At 37.6% G+C, this 14,148-nt stretch overlaps 1 long non-coding RNA gene and 1 other non-coding gene across 2 annotated transcripts; one reads left to right on the forward strand and one right to left on the reverse strand.

Moving 5' to 3' along the window:
* Positions 1 to 2,077: 2,077 nt before the first annotated feature.
* LOC147790699 (uncharacterized) lies at positions 2,078 to 3,545 on the forward strand. The gene is made up of 2 exons (XR_015422775.1): positions 2,078 to 2,144; positions 3,349 to 3,545. It is a non-coding gene; the product is annotated as an uncharacterized LOC147790699 (long non-coding RNA).
* A 10,100-nt stretch (positions 3,546 to 13,645) lies between these two features.
* TRNAQ-UUG (transfer RNA glutamine (anticodon UUG)) lies at positions 13,646 to 13,717 on the reverse strand. Its single transcript has one exon. It is a non-coding gene; the product is annotated as a tRNA-Gln (tRNA).
* Positions 13,718 to 14,148: the final 431 nt, after the last annotated feature.

The following is a 14,148-nucleotide window of genomic DNA, read 5'->3' on the forward strand; positions in this document are numbered from 1 at the left end:
CTTAATATATATTTCACTCTCAAAATATATTCAAAGTTAAGTGTCTGATACGATGGATTATAAATTTGTAATGTATCCATTGTATTAACAAGTGTTCAGTACATGCCCAACACGTGTCAGATTAGTGAAACTAAGTTATTCTCATGCTCTCTTAACACTCATTTAAAGTAGTTTGAAAACTAGCACGTCAAATATTATAATTGACTAACTACAACTTCAATTTTGTGCTTTAAGGATGGTTTTGACCCAAGAGAAATAAAATCTCATATCCTCTCTTGAAAACTAGCACGTCAAATATTATAATTGACTAGCAAAGATGGACATGAGAATGAGTTATTCTCATATGGAAAGAGATTTAACCTTAAGTTATATCTCATATCCTCTCTTAACCAATTATTTAGTTTTATTTAGTATGTTTTAGAAAGATACGTCCATTAATAGCAAAAAAATAAAATAAAATAAAATAAATAGAATAGATTAAATTAGCCAAAAGTAATGACTAACACAATTAAAAAAAAAAAAAAAGAAACATAAAGGATGAATTGATTAAATTGGCTAATTGCTAACATAATTAAAAAAAAAATGTAACAAAACACATCGAAGTAAGATTAGGAACACAAGTAAAACAAAAAAAAAAAAAAAAACACAAACAGCCAAAAAATCAAGATTTGGAAAGAGTTAAACTGTTTTGATATATAGACATTTCAAGACCTGACTCATGCAATTTTCCCATGAAATCTAACACTAGAGCATCATAAAATTTAGAGAAATGATTGAAATTGATGTCATGTTCATATAGGTTGACTTTAATACAAAAGACAATTCGAATTTTCTTAAAGATAAATTGGGGACACCAGCCTAAGCTAATCAGGTAGGTGGCCTTACCGTCCGTATAGTTATATTTGATGTTGATTGTGCTCGTGTGTAATACCCAAATTTTTAGATAAATAAATAAAAAAATAAAAAAATAACAACAAAGGGAAAAAGGGTCATTTTGCCCCTACTCTTATCCAAGGGGTCTAGTTGTTTGGGCTACAAGAAGAAAGAGAGAGAAAAGAAAAGAAAAAGTGAGAGAGAATGGGGGAAAAGAGAAAGAAGAGGGAGAGAAGATTAGGGTTTTGAGGGAGAGAAAAGAAAAGAAAAGTGAGAGAGAATGGGGGAAAAGAGAAAGAAGAGGGAGAGAAGATTAGGGTTTTGAGGAAGGGGAGGAGACCGGATCAGAACCGACGCCGGAGAACCGAGTCTCTATCTAAACCGTCGAATAGCTTGAGGCAAGGTGCTCTCACGAATCGCACCTTCCTACTTCGACAAAACGTTCAAGAACTTCAGGTTAGTCCACGAGTATCTACATTGAGAAGTCATCAAGATTTTCTTGTGCTAGCAACGTTTTGTGTTGATCCTTGGACTCTTACCCTCAACAGCGCTATCTGGTTAAGTTCTGGAGTGAAGGCGGCCAAGATCGGCGTTCGAATCGGAGTTTAAAGATAACGTGATTTTCGGTAAGAACTCGTATTTTTCTCCAAATTTGAACTCAAATAATAAGATCTGTGATCATCAGAAAAATTTAAGAAAATTCTTTCCAAGGAGTAGAATATGAGGTCTACAAGTTTCGTGAAGAAAATTTAACGAATCGGATTACGAATTGGAAGATAAAAAAATCAGAAGAAAATAGATCAAAACGGGAAAGAGACCTGGAAAATGAAGACAGGAGAGAGGGTGGAGACCGCCACGCGTTGGTCGGCGTGCAGAGGAGAGCGGGGGAACCGGTGATCAACACGTGTCGATCACTGGCTGGTGAGGCGCGTCCTCACCCGGCAGCGGGCATGCGTTAGGCGCACGGACCCGGCTGGCTCGACCCGCGCCGCACGCGAAGCGCCCGACCCGGTGCCTCTGACCCGCGCCTGCGCGGGGGAGAAGCGCGTAGGGCACGTGCGCGTAGTAACCTTCCAGGGCGCGTGCGTCGCGCGTGGGGGCGCGTGAGGCACCATATTTCTTTCCGTTCGGTCTCTGTTTGCTTGTTTCCCGACCCGATTTTGATGCTGACCCTATTATTATGTGAATTAGGACCTATGAAGAAAATTCCAGAATTGTTGGAATCCATTCCGTCAAGAAAACTCGAACTCGGGAAGGCACGCGTCGACCATGTAAGTAGCCATTTGGATTTCCACGAGCAGTACTTGTAGGAACCGCTAGGAACAAGCATGCATGCTAACACCTATGAAATTAGCTAGCCGGTCTTAGCATATTATTATAGAAACTGCGAATATGAGATGATTATGGAAAGCTAGATACAAGATGTGTATTAAATCTGTTTTGATTGGAACTCTGAAAATGTATGTATGCATGAGGAGGTTGGAAAACTTGTGAAATCTGCGCTCCGGGTAAAGATGGACGTTATCTTCCCGTTGAGCATGTTTGATAATTTTGCATGAACTGCTGCGTGTAAACTCTGTTGTATGATGATTGCTTGTATTATCTTTCTTGATGAGTAGGAAGAAATTATGAGCTTAGATTAGGATGCTTATGGCTAAATAAGCTAGACAAGACCCTAGATTGGGGAACCTCTAGAATACCGTGCAATTAGACCCGCGAAATGATTACCGGCGGAACCAGAACCCTGAATTCCAAACCCAATAGGTTTGTGACACCAGGCACGAGAATCCTAGAGAAACACGAATCTAAGTCTAAGGCACCAAGTTCCACCCTAGAAAGAATAATAGGTCACCACGGTAACTGTAGGTAGCCCGCTAGAGTTGAGCAGTGAAGATAGTGTCATCAGAACCTCCACTTCCCTCTCTCCTCCGATACCATACCGTCGAGACAGAGCTCCGATACGGTGATCGTTGATCTTTGTAGATCCGGATAGGGAAGTGTGACAGGTGCCCAGACTTAGTGGTGATAGCTAATGGGTCTTCTGAACAGGACTCCTGGGCCGTAGAAACCCGTCCCTAAGCGGGGGACGTGGAGCCACTTAGGATGACTCAGTAGCTGACCGGCACATAGGGGGTCGCACCCCGTTTTGTGGATGTATGGTCCCGTGTGAGGGTCGTCAGTTAACCTCCACGGATGATGTTTAGAGAGAGAGTCACGTATTCAGATCCAGCCATACGATCCCCTCAGATTTGCTTATGAGGTCGCGCCTCACCTCAGGACACTGATCATTTCACTGCATAAGATGAGCAAGCCTTTTATGATACAGAAAAGAGAGTTGCAGCTTAGATCACTCTCCTTAGAAACCCAGAAGAACCGTGGTTACCTACCAAGATAAGGATGCGAAAAGAGCCTACAAGTAGGCTGCTTACTGAGTATATTTTTATACTCACCCCTTTCTCCCTTTTTTTTTTTCAGGTACCAGTCGATACGGGGAGGTGTTCGAGAGCTGTGCGGTCACAGAGGGGTGTCGTTCCGAAGCGTCAGTCCATGGTCGGTCTTTTAGAGTCCTTTGTCCGTTTTCATATTTAGAGTCTTTTGTATTTTTCTTCATAATTGTATTTTCCATTTGAAATATTTGATTTTAATTTTGTATTTCATTTTTACATTTGCAATTCCCTTTGTAATATTTTCGAAACAAATTTTCTTTCTCTTTTGTTTTAATTGAATGGTATTTTTATCCTTTTACTTTGTTTTTCTTTTCTTTTATTTTCTTTTTGTTTGTTTTCGATTTCGTCCTTTTAGTCACGAGTTCGATTCTTCGAAGCCTCGAAAATCGGGTCGTGACAGATTGGTATCAGAGCAGTCAGGTTTTGATTCTGTAGACTTTTCTCTAGGATAGAGAGTCGAACACCTCTGTGACTCGGCTTGACGACATACCTCGCCGCGACCAGGTACGCTGTCTAACTTTGTTTAGTAGGTTATGATATGATGTAATGCCAGTAAGAACTTGATGTATGTTTTGGGTTAACGCTTTAGGGTGTTAAAAGTAAACATTCCCTCTGTATGTTGATGCTAGATTCGAGTTATTGTGAGGAGGCTGAGAGGGGTCATGTTTTAGTTTATTGGCCTTAGGAAGACAAAAAGGTGACTCCGCAGAGCGCGTGACGTCCAACCCTTAGAAATGTACATGAGATTTTCTTTTTAAGGCCCAGTACGAGATGATATACCTATGAACCAGCCTCCCATGACCATAATTCTAGATGTCAAGCATGCCTCCGTGGAGATCACGTAGTAGGCCTAGACAACATAGAGTTGTCTTAACCACATAGTAGACCCAGACAACATCGTTCTTACAAGTAAGGGCAGTCACTGTAGGAATTAAGCACCCCTCAAGCAAACCATTTTCACAGTGAGTTTGGTTAAGTTGGAAGTCGAGAGATAAGATTCACCAAGAGAGAGAGCGAAACTATGGGGGCCATGGATTCAAGGTTGGTTGGAGTCTTCGTGATATAAGTTCAGGTTTATGGACTTCCATAAGTGAGATGTGCGCTTTTACGCCACTAATGAGTCATGGGGTGTAGGATATTCCTACTAAAGGATCACCCAATGGATGACAAGTTGCTTTGGACCTTGGTGGAGAGGACCAAGTCCAAAGGCAGCACGTGGTTATCAGAACTATAACATTGTGTTCTAACCTATCCTTTAGTCAGGGCATGTATACTCACAAGGTGAAGGACGTGGAACTGTCAAGGTAGTCCAACGAACCTCAGGGTTGAGAACAGAAAGAGAAGAGGTCAAGCTATGGTCATGCCTTTATCGTCTGAAGGAAGAAAGACCAGATGGGCTTTAAATAGAACCAACCCTTGTGTAGGTGATCCGGACTACAAAGAGTAGAACTCTAGTTTCATACACGAGTGTAATGCCAAACTTGTGAAGCATTCTTAGGTAGAGGAAGAACTTCCAAATAACGTGATTTTGGAAATTACCTGAAGGATAGTGAGATGGTGACTTGTAAACAGGTAAGGCTAGCAGAGACATGATATGTATTAGAGAAAACCCTAGATGTAGCACCCTCGAAGTTCGAGGGAGGCTAGCTACCAAACCAGAGTTTTCAGAGAGTTCCCTAGGATTCTGTACAAGAACTTGAAAGGTTCACGTGCTCGAAAAAGAGCCAGTGATGAGATATCACTATGAGAAAATGTGTCTAGCTCAGTCATAAAAGATAGGACAGGGGTTAACCTAGGTGAACGTAGAGAACTTATGTAAGGATCTTTACTTCCAAAAGAACCCGTACTTAGCCCAGATGGGTATTAGTACTTAAGCGAGTCACGTTACAGGGCGTCTCGCTGAGCAAAAAGTTGGCTAAATGAGATGAAATTACTAAGCCATTTTGGAGAAGTAGTAAAGACTGCCTCGACAAGGTCGGGATATCGCCAAATGAGAACCAAAGGGGAAGACATACTTAAAACAGCCTTTAGAAGCCGCTATGGACATTATGAGTTCATAGTCATGTCTTTTGGCTTAATTTAACGTTTCTGCAGTTTTATGGAACTGACGAACAGAGCGTTTAAGGAATTCCTAGACATCTTCGTGATTTGTTCGTTGATGACATTCTGGTGTGTTTTAAGTCTGAGGTAGAGTGTGAGGAACACCTGAGGAATGTTTTAACTCTATTGAGAGCCCACCAGTTGTGCGCTAAATTCACGAAGTGCGAATTCTAGCTGTAGGAGGTGGCCTTTCTTGGCCACTTAGTATCCAAGCAGGGGATAACGGTGGACCCCACTAAGATTGAAGTAATTTTGAAATGGTCTAGACCAACCACTGTCACTAAAGTAAGGAGTGCTCTAGGTCTAGCAGACTTTTATAAAAGGCTTGAACAAGATTTCCTAAGACCTCAGCAGTGTGACACAGTTGACCAAGAAGGGAAACTCTATGTTTGAACACTAGAGTGTGAAAAAAGTTTTCTGAAACTGAGAACGAGGTTGGCCACTACACCTGTAATTTTAAGTGCTTGATGGGTCAGGTGGACTTGTGGTTTACAGCGACGCCTTAGGAAAAAGGGTTAGGGCGTGTACTCATGCAAAAAGGGCAAAGTGATAGTCTACGCCTCTAGACAAATGAAAGAGTATGAGCTCACCGGCACATAGGGGGTCGCACCCCGTTTTGTGGATGTATGGTCCCGTGTGAGGGTTGTCAGTTAACCTCCACGGATGATGTTCAGAGAGAGAGAGTCACGTATTCAGATCCAGCCATATGATCCCCTCAGATTTGCTTATGAGGTCGCGCCTCACCTCAGAACACTGATCATTTCAGTGCATAAGATGGGCAAGCCTTTTATGATACAGAAAAGAGAGTTGCAGCTTAGATCACTCTCCTTAGAAACCCGAGAAGGACCGTGGTTACCTACCAAGATAAGGATGCGAAAAGAGCCTACAAGTAGCCTGCTTACTGAGTATATTTTTATACTCACCCCTTTCTCCCCTTTTTTTTTTTCAGGTACCAGTCGATACGGGGAGGTGTTCAAGAGCTGTGCGGTCACAAAGGGGTGTCGTTCCGGAGCGTCAGTCCCTGGTCGGTCTTTTAGAGTCCTTTGTCTGTTTTCATATTTAGAGTCTTTTGTATTTTTCTTCATAATTGTATTTTCCATTTGAAATATTTGATTTTAATTTTGTATTTCATTTTTACATTTGCAATTTCGTTTGTAATATTTTCGAAACAAATTTTCTTTCTCTTTTGTTTTAATTGAATGGTATGTTTATCCTTTTACTTTGTTTTTCTTTTCTTTTATTTTATTTTTGTTTGTTTTCGATTTCGTCCTTTTAGTCACGAGTTCGATTCTTCGAAGCCTCGAAAATCGGGTCGTGACAGATTGGTTCTGCAAGTGTCATATATATTGATATGTGTGAAATGTTTGTGAATCGATATGCTTATGATATGTTATAATATGTTAATTGTATGATAATACTTACGGTACCATGTGTTCAATGGTATATTTGAGATAGGATACGAGAAGGATGCACTAAATGTAATGTAACGATAGGAGTAAGACATGTTCATGAAACGTTATGGTTTGGTTACATATCGAAGTGTTATGGGTATGACAGATCGATAACAACGATATGGGCACGATGGATTCATAAAACAATACGATTAGGTTATGGGTAGAAAGGGATAGGATTATGATAGAGTGATAGAATGATAGCGTTAGGATACGTTCCTGTAACGTTAAGACTAAGGTACGTTCAGGTAACGACACAACTATGATATGTCTAAGGACGTTAAGGCTATGATAAATTAGGGAAGGATATAATCACGAAGTTTTTACGACATGATATGATTATGATACGATATGTGAAGGACGGATATATATCCAACAAGTGTCTAAGAGGGACATGAGAATAAATTATTCTCGAGCTTTCTTTACATCGGTCAAAGAGTATTTGATAAGCTTTCAAAATGAAGGGTTTTCTCTTTTCTTCTTCCTTCTTTCTCCCTTTTCACGTTTATTTATTTATTTTTTAAATAAAAAAAAGTTTAATGTGAGAATGAAAAGTTAGAAAGGAGAAAGAAATGAATGTAATAAAACTTTTCCGTCGGTAGGAATGGAAATGGTGAATGGATCCTTGACGATAGTCGACCGCTATACTCTTGTTTTGGATGTAAGTGATGATTATCAGCAATATGAGTTGTGTCAATACCACACCGTTATCAAGAGGAAGTAAAGTAGAGTAGAATAGATCAAGCGATCCATTTGTTGAGAGTACTGTAAGAGGCACACAATTAAGAATGTTGGATATAACTACTCTTTCACATCTGAGGGATGAGTCTCAAAGATCCAACTACAATATCAAAGAAACTTCGGGTGGTAGCGATTGCTTGCATTGGTGTCTCCGTGGTATCCCAGACACATGTAACATGATTTTTCTTGCTCAATTATAGCTTCATTTGTCTTAAAAGTTCACTTTTGAGTAATCCTGGAAGACTTCTTAATTTGCAGCCTCCGGTGAAGATGATCGCTCTGAGGTGGGTTTGTTAGTGATGATGCAATTATATAATCACGGTTTTATATCAATGGTTCCATTTATATCTATAAATGAAATTTGTGGTGTATTTTTTAGAAATTCAACAATAATCATCGGTTATTTGGTTACCGTTCTAAAGAAATTCAACTTTTGACCTTTTGTGAATGCTCAAAGCTACTTGCAAAGTACTGTTGATTATGATCCATAATACTCACCCGAAATTGAGGTTTGTTCATGTTTGAAAATGTGACAAACCAAAAGACAAGATGCTAATTAATATTGTTTGTGATTGTTGTTGTGAATTCTTCATCTTTGAATACATATTTTGGTTGGCTCATGAATTTTTCCATCTTTTAAAAATATTATTTTTTTAGTTCGGGCCTAATTTCATAATAGGCTATTGAATCACAATATTGCAATATTTTAAGTTCCTTTTAAGATTAAAGGTCCATGAATAAAGTAATTACGGCAAGTTCTTTTTATGCATCTTATTTTAATCTAGCACATAAATGTTTCCTAATTATTTTATTTATTTTTTTATGAATTAGGTTATGAAGATCATTAATTCAAACAATATTTAATAACTAATCATTTTAATATTTATACTCAAATATACTAACAAGTACTAGTAACACTAGTCTCAATGACTTAAAGAACACAACTATTATCTCGAACTATAAATAATTTAATTCCAACCTATTCTAATGGACAAACGCTTTATTAGACTCTATTGTAAGATTTCACTTCATCAATTTAAGTAGCGTTCAACTACAACTATAAATATCAAATTCTTAAGTATTCATGAACAAAATCGGCCTAACAATGTCTCTTGGAACTATTTACCAAAGGTGTTAGAATGAGCCGTGTGGAAGGGTTGCCTTTAGATGCTTTAGTACCAATTAAGGATGTCAATATCCTAGTAGTGCAGAATGCAGGAAGGTTCGTAGTTGAAAAGAATAACGAGAATAGTGGACATCGTTTTATCTACAAGCGTGTGGTGAACGGTCTGGTTGGTATGACTAGAGAACGTCGTCCTCGTAGAATTTATATTATTGTGATAGAAGTTATAAATAATAATGATATTCCTTGGTCTTTTATTACAAGGGTGCAGAACTTTTAAAGAAGTTCTCGAGTTCCTTGTCCCCAAGTAGCAATACAACTACTAGAATGCTATCTCTACTTATAATAAAGCCCTCTCTCTCTCGAAATATATATGTGTGTTTGTGGATGTATTACTCTCTTTTATTAATGAAATATGGCATAGTCATAATGATATTATGAATATCTTTTCTATCCCTCCCTTCCTCATCGCTATATAAAGAATATGAAGATTATAAGTAAAAGATGTACAAGTAATTTGTTATTTTTGAACTTAAAATGATTATAATTCAATATATCTTTATTATCAACAATAATTATCAAATGGTATATAATTTTGTCGAAGTAAGGTCGCTTCTCATTCCCTGTATGATATCATAACACAAAATCGAGTGGAAGGGTTAACGATAAAATGATAACAAAAACCCATTCGTCGAACTAACTATAAAGGAAGGGTTGGTTGGAAACCATGTCTATACTTCTTTGCTTTAATCACAGGTAACTAAAGATATATAAGAACAACAGAATATGGCATTCCCAGTCAAAACATAAAAAATTTCTTGCCATGTTATAGTTAATGAATATGGTATGCACAAAGATCCGATGTCACACTTCATGATTGGAGACCAATACAGTGAGCTATGGTCGTCCATAACGTCCTTTGGTCCAATTATGTCAAGAAAATGTTGTAGCAAGCAAAGAGTTTTTAATAAGTTTGCTATTGCAAAGAGCTCGGTTTAAGGCACAAATGTCTCTGATGTGAAAGGCGCACCAATTCAACGAGATTTAAGTAACCATGAATAAGACACATGATACAGCTTGTAAACAAAACGATGTCCAGGACTCTTGTTATTTTCTTGCCCTACAAACCTTCTAGCCTCTTGCACTTTTTTGTCATTGACATCCTTAATTGAAAATAGAATTGAAGGAAACACTTCTCCACAACTCATTATGGAACACCTTTGATAGATAGTTTCAACAGATTTACTTTGCCGAGGAATACTTTAAAATTCGATATTTATAGTTGAACGCTACTTAAATTGATGAAGTGAAATTTTACAACAGATGTTAATAAACCGTTTGTCTATTAGAAGAGAGCTTGGTATTAAATTCTTTATAGTTGGGATAAAGGATGTTTTAGTCAAATTAAGTATACTTTTTAGTTTTAAAATAAATTGATTTTTTAGTTTTAGTTTTATTCCTAATAAATTAATTTTGATGTGGTGTTATGTATTTTAATAAAATTAATATTAACTTAATCAACAAAAATTTGTATTTTTTTTTAATTATAAGCTAAATTAATAAAAATACCATTGAACTTTTCACTTTATCTAAAAAAATACTCATAATTTTTTTAGAAGTTTCAATAATACACTTAATCTTTAAAAAAAAAACTATAGAAACTATTAATTTGTTTTTTAAAAAAATACGGTTGAATTTTCAAAAAAAAAAAAAAAAAACTTCAAAAGTGTGTTCATGAGGAGAAAATTGTGTTCATGGGGAGAAAATTGAAGGTTATTTTAGGGGATGGTTTTCAAGATAAGTATAAGATCCTGAAAACATAACAAGAAGTAATATCCTAGCTTAAGGTCGCCATTAAGAACCTACTGTAGGCTACTTACTAAGTTTTACGCACTCCATGTTTATCATTTTTTTTCAAGTAACTAAGAGTTGGTCGTGGATGAGAGCGGACTTTGGAGTGTGGGCCATGGACTAACCTCTATAAGCCACTCATGAAAGACCCAATGGATAGAAAGGAAAAAAATTAAAGGATAAAGCAAGAACAAAGGACTTAGTCAAGTCACTCGTGTACCCTAACAAGTGATTTCAAGGAGCTAAAGGCCTTTTGAAAAAGATTGGAAACAAAAAAGTAAATCAAAAGGGCAAAAAAGTCATTTTATCAATTATAAAAAATCTTTCCGGATTTGTAATTCCTTATCTAAAAGGAATCTCAAGATTAAAAAAAAAGGGAAAAATGATAAAAAAGCGATGAGAAATTTGTAGAAAAATAATAATAAAATATTCGGAAAGTGGTAAATTACCAAAATACCCCTAGAAGAATGGATAATTACAGAAATGTCACTCCAATTAGAATCAGAGCATCTATCGTGACCATCCGAACAAAATCTTTCGAACTCAAATCTCAACCGTCGGATGTCCTCAAAAATTTGATATGATCTAGAACGAACACGCACGAATCATCACATCCAACGACTAGTATGCAAAGCCAAGGTCGATAAGGCCATGATCGAAGTTGATATCACCAAAAAATTATCTAGAAAGATCAATCTCTAAATAACGAAGATTCTGGAGCTCTCAATGTCGGTTTAAGCTCCTCCTATAAAGTTGAAAGTAGGAGCAACAATACGGAATAAGAATCGAGAAAGGTCGATCCCCCAATTGAAGGCAATAAACGTTTAGATTGTGTTTCTCCTACTCTCAGATTTCTTCCAAATTCGAGAGCAATCCTCCACCATTTCTCTTCAAACATCTAAATAACGAAGAATCTGGAGCTCTCAATGTCGGTTTAAGCTCCTCCTATAAAGTCTAAAGTAGGAGCTACAATATGGAATAAGAATCGAGAAAGGTCGATCCCCCAATCGAAGGCAATAAGCGTTTAGATTATGGGTCCCCTACTCTCAGATTTCTTCCAAATTCGAGAGCAATCCTCCACCATTTCTCTTCAAACTTATTCCTACCGTTTCTCAACAAGATTACCCACAAGTTCTATGAAGGAATAGAGTGCTGAAAGTGCCTAGAAACCATTCCCCCAATTCAATCCGCCATTGAAGAACTTCAAGAAAAACTTGAAAATCCAACCCGAGGATACATGATGACTCATCGAGCAAGAATGATTCCAATCAGTTTCTGTACCTCCAAGGAATGCTTCCATAGAAGACCACGAAGAAAAATAACCTCGAGAGCATGCCAAATTGAAGGAATTAGGTTTCAAAATTAAATTGGGGGTAAGAGTCAAAATTCCTATCTACGACCTCTTTTCCTTCAAATTAAGGATTCCTCTAGCTTGAGAGGAAGAAGTTGAGTAAACTTGATGAAGGAATCCAGTGCTGAAACGTCGTAGAACAAGCTACCCACGAGATTGAAAATCTGACGTTTCGAGTGAGTTGCATACCAAGAACGATTTCTGGAAATTAAGGTCCTACACTCAAATACGTTCCTCCAAACCAATTCCTTGAGCCTGAAGATAGGATATGGAAGAGGTTCAATGAAGAAATAGGGCCTTGAAACCCCTAGAATCGGCTACCCAATAAGAAATCCTTTGTTTTATCTCCAGCGATAAATCAGATTTTGGATGAACTTTTGTAGCGAATATCTTAGGCTATGATCAACGAGAAGTTATCAAATAAATCCCAAGCCCTTTCTTGTAACATCCATCTTTAAGTTTCACGAAGAAATCGAGGAGAGAAACACTGTGAATGTGGCTGTACCGGCCGAGTTTCAGATGGCGGAATGTGCATCTTCTTCCTGTTTAGAGGAAGAAGGAATCCAGTGCTGAAACGTCGTAGAACAAGCTACCCACGAGATTGAAAATCTGACGTTTCGAGTGAGTTGCATACCAAGAACGATTTCTGGAAATTAAGGTCCTACACTCAAATACGTTCCTCCAAACCAATTCCTTGAGCCTGAAGATAGGATATGGAAGAGGTTCAATGAAGAAATAGGGCCTTGAAACCCCTAGAATCGGCTACCCAATAAGAAATCCTTTGTTTTATCTCCAGCCATAAATCAGATTTTGGATGAACTTTTGTAGCGAATATCTTAGGCTACGATCCACGAGAAGTTATCAAATAAATCCCAAGCCCTTTCTTGTAACATCCATCTTTAAGTTTCACGAAGAAATCGAGGAGAGAAACACTGTGAATGTGGCTGTACCGGCCGAGTTTCAGATGGCGGAATGTGCATCTTCTTCCTGTTCAGAGGAAGAAAACGATGATACGGCCAGTTCAGCTGAACTGTCCAAGTCAACTAAAAAGTTTACATTTTCTTGGGTTTTCTTAGTAGATCTTATTTTATGAAATGTTGTATGAATCCTTTTCCCGAAATAATAGATTCCCCAGATGACACTGTGAATGTGGCTGTACCGGCCGAGTTTCAGATGGCGGAATGTGCATCTTCTTCCTGTTCAGAGGATGAAAACGATGATACGGCCAGTTCAGCTGAACTGTCCAAGTCAACTAAAAAGTTTACATTTTCTTGGTAGATCTTATTTTATGAAATGTTGTATGAATCCTTTTCCCGAAATAATAGATTCCCCAGATGTACACTATTGCACCAATATCATGCCGGGCTTATTTCCTACGAATGTACCCTGTCCAAGTCAACTAAAAAGTTTACATTTTCTTGGGTTTTCTGAGTAGATCTTATTTTATGAAATGTTGAACTAAAAAGTTTACATTTTCTTGGGTTTTCTGAGTAGATCTTATAGTTTACATTTTCTTGGGTTTTCTGAGTAGATCTTATAGTTTACATTTTCTTGGGTTTTTTGAGTAGATCTTATTTTATGAAATGTTGAACTAAAAAGTTTACATTTTCTTGGGTTTTCTGAGTAGATCTTATTTTATGAAATGTTGTATGAATCCTTTGTGTTGTCGTTCCTTATTCTGTGTTATCACATCAAGGTCATTTCATAAAGGTCCTACTGGGAGTTGAACCCAGGTCGTTGGATTCAAAGTCCAAAGTGCTAACCACTACACCATAGAACCCCTTGTACAAATTTATTTTGGAATGGTTTTCCTATTTTATGCCGATTCCCCAAGAAGGGAGATCCTATCATGAGTCAAACTCAAGTTATTGGATTCAAAGTTCTAGAGTTGTTTTATCCAACTCGTTGTGATCTTGAGCACCTTTAGAGTGGTTGTAGAAGTAACCCTCTGGTGTTGATTGAAGCTCTTGGAGAACATGTAATTTTATATATTTCTTATAGTTAATTTATATATTGTTGTATATTACAAACAAATTGAAATATTACTTTACATCCCCGTCTTTCTTTCTTCCGTGCAAAACTTAACATGAAAACTATATTATTTCAATATTCACTCGAGAAACAAGGGGTGAAAACTATATTATTTCAAACCCTCCATTATTGCTTCTACTTTGCGTGAAAATGCTTCCACTAAATCATGTTACTAACTAG

Source organism: Cucurbita pepo, chromosome 10 (genome assembly GCF_057944985.1).
Source record: "Cucurbita pepo subsp. pepo isolate OVF chromosome 10, ASM5794498v1, whole genome shotgun sequence".
NCBI classification, from domain to species: domain Eukaryota; kingdom Viridiplantae; phylum Streptophyta; class Magnoliopsida; order Cucurbitales; family Cucurbitaceae; genus Cucurbita; species Cucurbita pepo.